Here is an 8018-nt window from a genome sequence, read left to right as displayed (position 1 = left end):
TTGCTTGAAAAATTTCATTATTTTTTATTACATTATTAAATAAAATTATATTATTTATTAGATTATAATTCATGATTTTGTGTTTGAAACTTTATCACATCTGGGATGTCTACTAAAGTCTTGTTTGGTCAGGTTTAAGTAAGTAATTACTAAGAATTGCAAGCCTACAATACATAACACCAAATTTCCTGCAAAAAATTGTACCACTTTTAGTACAAAATTCCTGACATAATCATACCGCCAGGGAGGTTAAGGATAAGGGGGGTTATTAGGGGACTGAACCATAATTAGTGCCAATTTTGGAGATTTAACCCCTCAGATGCCCTGGTCATATGTAAGCAAGGCATCTGAAAGGCAAAAGACCTCGAAGTGTGTGCTTCCAGGGCAGAAATGCCTTCCCTTGGCTGAAATCAGGAAAGGCTTTCCATTGCAGTAATAAGCTAAAGCCTGTGCTAGGCTTCTAGGCTCATTTATGGTATATTCCAATTCATGCCTGTAGGTGGCAGCACAGAATTTTAATATCTTACCAATCTTAGTATATTGTAATGGATAAAATTCCATAACTTTATACAAATTGCAATCTAATGATTGCATGTTGGGGTCCACTTTGGGGCCCAAAAAAAGTTAAAATAAAGTAAAAAACTAAAATTAAAATAAATAAACAAAAAATAAACATCATAGGCATTATCGTGTCCAAAAAGTTATATAAATGTGGTATCGTTATAATCGTACTGACCCAGAGAATGAAGATAACTGGTAAAAAACCAAATTGTGGATCAGTTGCATTTTTTTTTCCAATTTCACCACATTTTATATTTTTTACCCGCTTCCGACTACATCATATTCAATATTACATGGGGCCATTAGAAAGTAAAACGTGTCCTGCAAAAAACAAGCCCTCATACGGCTCTGGGAAGGCAGGGATTAAAAAACTAAAAAGCAAAACAATTGTCAGGGGCGGGTTACAGGACGTTGATGTAAACTGGAAAACTCCTTAAGGGTCCATTAACACGTCCGTAGTGTATTGCGGATCCGCAATACACCCGTCCGGCACCTCCATAGAACATCCTATTCTTGTCCGCAATTGCCAACAAGAGTAGGACATGTTCTATTTTTTTCGGGAGCCGCGGACTGGAAGATCAGGGTCGCACTCCGGAAATGCGGATGCAGAAAGCACATAGTGTGCTCTCCGCATCCATTCCGTCCCCATAGAGAATGAATGGGTCCGCACAATTGCGGAACGGATGTGGACCACACTTGCGGACGTGTGAATTGAGCCTTAAAGGTAGTACCTGAGCAAGTGTCCTTTGTTGCCAGAATGTCAATGCCACCCCTGCACGGATTAGATAGTACCTAAATTTGTGTAGAAACTGGTCCCGTTGACAAACATACATTTTCAGGATGAATGACAGAAAAATGGAAGAACGCAGAAACAGACAAGGCGGAGAACCGACAGGTCCACCGTCACACAATTAAAATTCCTGCATAAATAAATAAATAAATGTATTTTTAATCAATTCATGCAATTGCCCAGCTTTCTTTCATTAATATTTAATTAGATTGTATAACCACCTTAATTTTTATATTTTATTATAACCGTGTTGGTAAACTATTAAAATGAATGTGACAACTAATTTTCATTCACAAATATACACAATATAAAAGTGCCTTTAAAAAATAGGCTCAAGAGCTTTCCAATTATGAAGATGCTGAATACAAGGCCACCCCTTAAAAAGTGATAGCCGGATTAAGATTAAAGGATAACATGTTGTTTAGTGGAATTAGTGGATTTTGCATTTCAATGTATGTTGCCTTTGTTGTAATACATTGACTATTGACAGAACCGGCGTTGCTTTCTCCCACAGGAATTTGTCTTGCAAACACATGGAGTCAGCTACTCAGTTATCTGTGAATACATAGAACAAGATATAAAGAGAGCCCTCCAGCCGTGTGTTGTGTAGCCTGAAAATTGTCATATCATTTTCCTGTCAATGTGCTCCCCTGATCCCTCAATGTATTATGTAATACAATGCGTTCGGAAAGTCTGCAGACCCTTTCTCTTTTTTTTTATGTTTTGTTATTTTGCAGCCTTGTGCTAAAATAAATAAATAAATAAATACGTTTCCCTCATCAATCTGCACTCAATACCCCATGATGACAATGTGAAACAGAATTTTAGAAATGTTATTAAAAATGAAAAACTAAAATTTTGCATGGACGCAAGTATTCATTCAGACCCTTTGCTATGACACTTAAAATTTAGCCCCGGGGGCCTCACATTTCTCTTGATCATATTTGTGATGTTTCTACACCTTAATTGGGGTCCACAAAATTCAGTTGATTGGACATGATTTAAAAAGGCACCTCCCTGTCTATATATGGTCTTACAGCTGACAATGCATATCAGAGCAAAAAACCAAGCCATGTATTGATAAAAACTGCCTGTAGAGACAAGATTTTGTGGAGGCATAGATGTGGACAAAGGGGGGGAAATTCTGCAGCACTGAAAGTTCCCAAGAGCACATTTGCCTCCATAATTCTAAAATGGAAGAAGTTGGGAACAACCAACACTCTTCCTAGAGCTGGCTGTCCCACCAAACCAAATAACCAGGGGATAATTGCCTTGGTTAGAGAGATGATCAAGAACCTAATGGTCACTCTGGCTGAGCTCTAAAGATCCTGAGGGCAGATAAGAAATGTCCAGGAGGTCAACCATCACTGTAGCACTCCACCAATCTGGGATTTATGGCAGAATGGCCAGAAAGATGTCTCTCCTCAGCACCTAAAGGATTCTCAAACTGTGAAAAATATGATTCTCTGATTAAATCAAGATTGAAGTTTTTTGCCTTAATTCTAAGTGTCATGTTTTGAGGAAGGCAGGCACTGTCCAATGCCATCCCTACGGTGGCAGCATCATGCTGTGGGTCTGTTATCAGCACCTGGGACAGGGAGACTGGTCAGGATTGAGGGAGCAAACGACAGAGGTAATTTTAATGAAAACCTGATCTAGAGTGCTCGGACCACAGACTGGGCTGAAGGCTTACCTTCCAACAAGCACACAGCCAAGACAACACAGGAGTGGCATCGGGACAACTCAGTGAAGGTCCTTGAGTGGTCCAGCCAGAGCCTTGACTTGAACCCAAGTTTTTCCTTATCAATAATATAAGAAAAATTTAATTTTCTAACATTCTGTTTTCAATTTCTCATTATGGGGTATTGAATGCTTAATGATGGAGAAAAACTTGAATTTGTTTTATTTTAGCACAAGGATGGAACACAAAATGTGAAAAAAATGGAAGGGTCTGAAAACTTTCCGAATACACTGTTCATATCACTGGAGATAGCCTTAGGTTGGATGATGCCCTGTTCAGTTCATTTTCATGATACGTAACTTTTATTCTGGTCGTATCTAAAAAGCAGACAAAATAAACAAAATACTTAAATAATGGAATAGTCTAGTATGTCGATAGTATTATAGACAGTTGATAGACACTTGAATAGCGGGCTAATTGGGGCAATGACGGTACGGCGGAGGGGAGGAGAGGGAAATATATAGTCTGACTGACAGACACGCTATACCAATCAGACCGTTATACATGTTTGCACCTTCAGGAGTAGGGCAGCCATCAGGTCCTCCCTCGATAACCGGACTGTTAAACTGTGGTAATCACTGTTTTTCCTTTTTGTCCCCTGATGATTCTGGGGCAACCAATCAGGATGAAACAGGTCGGGATGATTTTGGTGCTATTTTTGTGGGGTTTTGAACATACATTGAGTTTTCCCTCCCCTTCCCCATAATAGGGATTTTTTTAGGGGCTTGGTAATAGGGCTCGTTGACTCCGTATTTAGGAGGCTACTAGGGCATAACAGACCTGATAGGACAATTTAGGGAAAGTATCAATTGACTATATATTTCCCTTCCCCCAACTAGCTCGCTATTCAAGTGTCTATCAAGTGTCGCTCTGTTGACATACCGGTAACACTATTCCATTATTTAAGTATTTTGTTTATTTTGTCTGCTTTTTAGAAACGATTGGAATAAAAGTTACGTTTTATTTATTCTTTAATAACACTAACCCTCTTCTGCTGCTTTGTGGAAATATTTTAAGGAGTGTATGATGAGTATATTACCAGCTACTCGAACATTTTTCCCACACTACTTTGAGATTGTACCATAAAGTATACCATATAGTGTACAAATAATACATTAAAGATAGGTGAAGAATCCTGTGTCACCATACAGATCGCACAACTCAAATGCTGCCCTGCCTGTAAGACTACACTTACATACAGTACAGACCAAAAGTTTGAACACACCTTCTCATTCAAAGAGTTTTCTTTATTTTCATGACAATGAAGGCATCAAAACTATGAATTAACACATGTGGAATTATATACATAACAAACACGTGTGAAACAACTGAAAATATGTCATATTCTAGGTTCTTCAAAGTAGCCACCTTTTGCTTTGATTACTGCTTTGCACACTCTTGGCATTCTCTTGATGAGCTTCAAGAGGTAGTCCCCTGAAATGGTCTTCCAACAGTCTTGAAGGAGTTCCTAGAGATGCTTAGCACTTGTTGGCCCTTTTGCCTTCACTCTGCGGTCCAGCTCACCCCAAACCATCTCGATTGGGTTCAGGTCCGGTGACTGTGGAGGCCAGGTCATCTGGCGCAGCACCCCATCACTCTCCTTCATGGTCGAATAGCCCTTACTTTCAAAGTTTTCGGCTGACTGACTGACCTTAATTTCTTAAAGTAATGATGGCCACTCGTTTTTCTTTACTTAGCTGCTTTTTTCTTGCCATAATACAAATTCTAACAGTCTATTCAGTAGGACTATCAGCTGTGTATCCACCTGATTTCTCCTGATGGTCCCAACCCCATTTATAAGGCAAGAAATCCCACTTATTAAACCTGACAGGGCACACCTATGAAGTGAAAACCATTTCAGGGGACTACCTCTTGAAGCTCATCAAGAGAATGCCAAGAGTGTGCAAAGCAGTAATCAAAGCAAAAGGTGGCTACTTTGAAGAACCTAGAATATGACATATTTTCAGTTGTTTCACACTTGTTTGATATGTATATAATTCCACATGTGTTAATTCATAGTTTTGATGCCTTCAGTGTGAATCTACAATTTTCATAGTCATGAAAATAAAGAAAACTCTTTGAATGAGAAGGTGTGTCCAAACTTTTGGTCTGTACTGTATGTCCTGTCTTTCTGTTCTGTTCTAGGAACAGGGAAATGAAAAAATGGTGCAAATAGATCCATGATATGATGGAAACAAACTGCACCTGATGGACCCATTGACTATAATGGAGACTGTGAGGTTCATGACATAAAACCTGGCATTTTGCTGGACAAAATATTGCAGCATACTCTGCTATTTTGCCCTGCTTTTTATTTATTTTTTACTAAATATCCTGTTGACGCCCTTTAACACAGCCTCTCATGCAGATGCAATAATAAACATCTTGACACAGTTTGATAAAATAATGATTTATTTCATGGATGACGAAACACTACCATGCCACATCCTAACTTTCTTTCTACAAAAATTCTGGACAAAAAGCGAAGTTTTGTTTTGTGTACAGTTTTACACATCAAGGTACACCTTGTCACCCAATGATATAGGAAAATGTTAAAATCAGTAGTTTTCATTTGGCATTTTTTGTGTTTATTTTGTATTTCCTTTCACCATTTTTTAAATGTACCAAAAAAATCCACTGTAATTGAAATGTGTTACGATCTATTGTCCGATGTGACATAAATAACAATAACTTGTAATAACATTCAAAATCTCAAGAAAGAAAGAAAAAGTAAAACAAAAAAAAAATAACAAAAAGAAAAGCAAAATAACATAGAAGAACAACATTAATTCATCATTTGCTGACTGGATGTGAGCTTACTAACATTACTATGGCAAAAATGGTAAAAACCCTTGTTAACATTCAAGCTGTCAGAAAACATAAAAATGATTCGCTATTTTATTGTGAAATTTAAAGCTAACAGTTCGGATTAGCAAAGGGTGGAGTTGTTTGGCTGGCATGCGAAACACAATACTAAGAAGCGGCTGGAATCTTCACAAATAAATGACCTACATTCCGTATTTACAAACTCATATATACAACATTAATACTGGCTGTACATTTGGTCGGAATGTTACGCAACAATATTAACGCCAGCATGTCAAACTTCTAGAAAGCTTTATCTAAATATTACCAATTTTTTTTTTTACTGAAATACATTCAGTTATAATTCCCAGATGTGATGGCAGGTGCATTTTATAATCCAATATAAATCCATAATATAATTAGAAAATATTTAAAATATTTTACTTTAAAGTGTATTTTTTTTATATTATTTTTACCTGTACCTTAAAATAAAAACCCCTATGAGCATTAACATTGCCCTCCTGGGCCACATGCCTTGAGTATATTGTCCAGATTCCTGGGTCTCTTTGTGCCAGTGATCACATATTAGTTCTTCCCATCCACCAGTGGTCCATGGCACCCCAGGTATTTCCAGAATGTGGCAATACCCCGTGGGTTGTGCCACTAATAACACATATTCACTATCCACAGTAGATAAGTGTTTGATTGCTGGGAGTTTTAACCACTGGAACCCCCAATGATCACAAGAACCTGGGTCTGCAAGAGCCGTAAAATGACAGCAGCGGAGCAGCGGTGCGCATGTGTGACCTCCCACTACATTGACTTTTATGGGACTGCCGAGGACAGTGCTTGCAGCAGTCCCATAGAAGTGAATGGAATGATGGTCACACATGCACAGCACCCACTCCATTTGTATGGAGCAGTTTGGCAGCACTTGCAACCCCACATTCTCGTGCTTGCTGGGGTCCTAGGGGCTAGACACCCAGCAATCATTTATTCCCTATTCTGTGGATAGAGGATAATTGATATTATTGGTACAACCCCTTTAAGGGCATAGCATTACCTGTGTTGTAGGTTCTGGATAAAATAAAATTGGCAATATATACATTTGATGGGTAGCAATTATAATTTTTAGTAAAGGCAATATATATATGAAATAAACTTCCACAGCTAGCCAAACAGTGATTTTATATCAATGCTATTAGGTAAATTATCAATCAATAATTGAAACATGGATGATTTTATTTTTATTTTTTTTACATTATATTATTTTTGCATTGCTGATATACCTGTATGTAGATGTGACCACAAATGGGTTATTGACTAGATAGTAATTACAGATAACAACTTAATATACAGATGGGCAAAACCAAGCAAAGCAATACATTGTATATGGTTATATGTTTCCTGGTTTAATTTACACATTATCAAATTAAATAGACTTTTATCATACTTCTAAAGGGTCTTCTCACTAAAAGCATTTGCCTTTTTGGTGCATGGATCATGACACCATTGACTGGAAAGTGGGAACTCCACCCTGATAATCATTCTGTGGAAAACTGATCAGATACTTAAAATGAAAAAAATAAAAAATAAATTGTTGTGAATGGACCTTCAAAGGGTTTTACTGAATTGTTATATTGATGGCATCAGAACAGAGGGTGTCTGACACCCTGCACCCCCACAGATTAACTGTTTCCGAGTAGCTCTGGTGCCGGACAAAGGCACTGGAACTACACAGCTCCATCCATTGTGTAGTAGATAGAGCTGGTTACTGCAGCTTGAATGGGAGCAGTGCTACAGTAACCACTCTCTATCTGTCCATTAGAGAGTTGATGGAGCTTTGTAGTTCCAGTGCCTATTTCAACCACTGAAAATACTCTGGAACAGATGATTGGCGTGAGTTTTGGGAGTCAGACTCCCACTGATCTGATATCCTGAGCAGTGATGGCCAGTTCGCATGGTTCACCCGCGAACATATGCGGGCTGCCATCTTTTTTCACAAGTCCGGTGAGGCACAAGTAAGCCCTTACCTATGCCGCGAGATGGTTTGAAAACAAATGCGGTCACCGGGAGCAGGCAGTTCCGAGAACAGCCCGATGAAGGCCCCCGGTGGCTGTT

This window comes from Bufo bufo, chromosome 5 (assembly GCF_905171765.1).
Source record: "Bufo bufo chromosome 5, aBufBuf1.1, whole genome shotgun sequence".
Taxonomy (NCBI): Eukaryota; Metazoa; Chordata; class Amphibia; order Anura; family Bufonidae; genus Bufo; species Bufo bufo.
The sequence above is the reverse complement of the archived record's forward strand: the minus strand, read 5'-3'. Positions refer to the sequence as shown.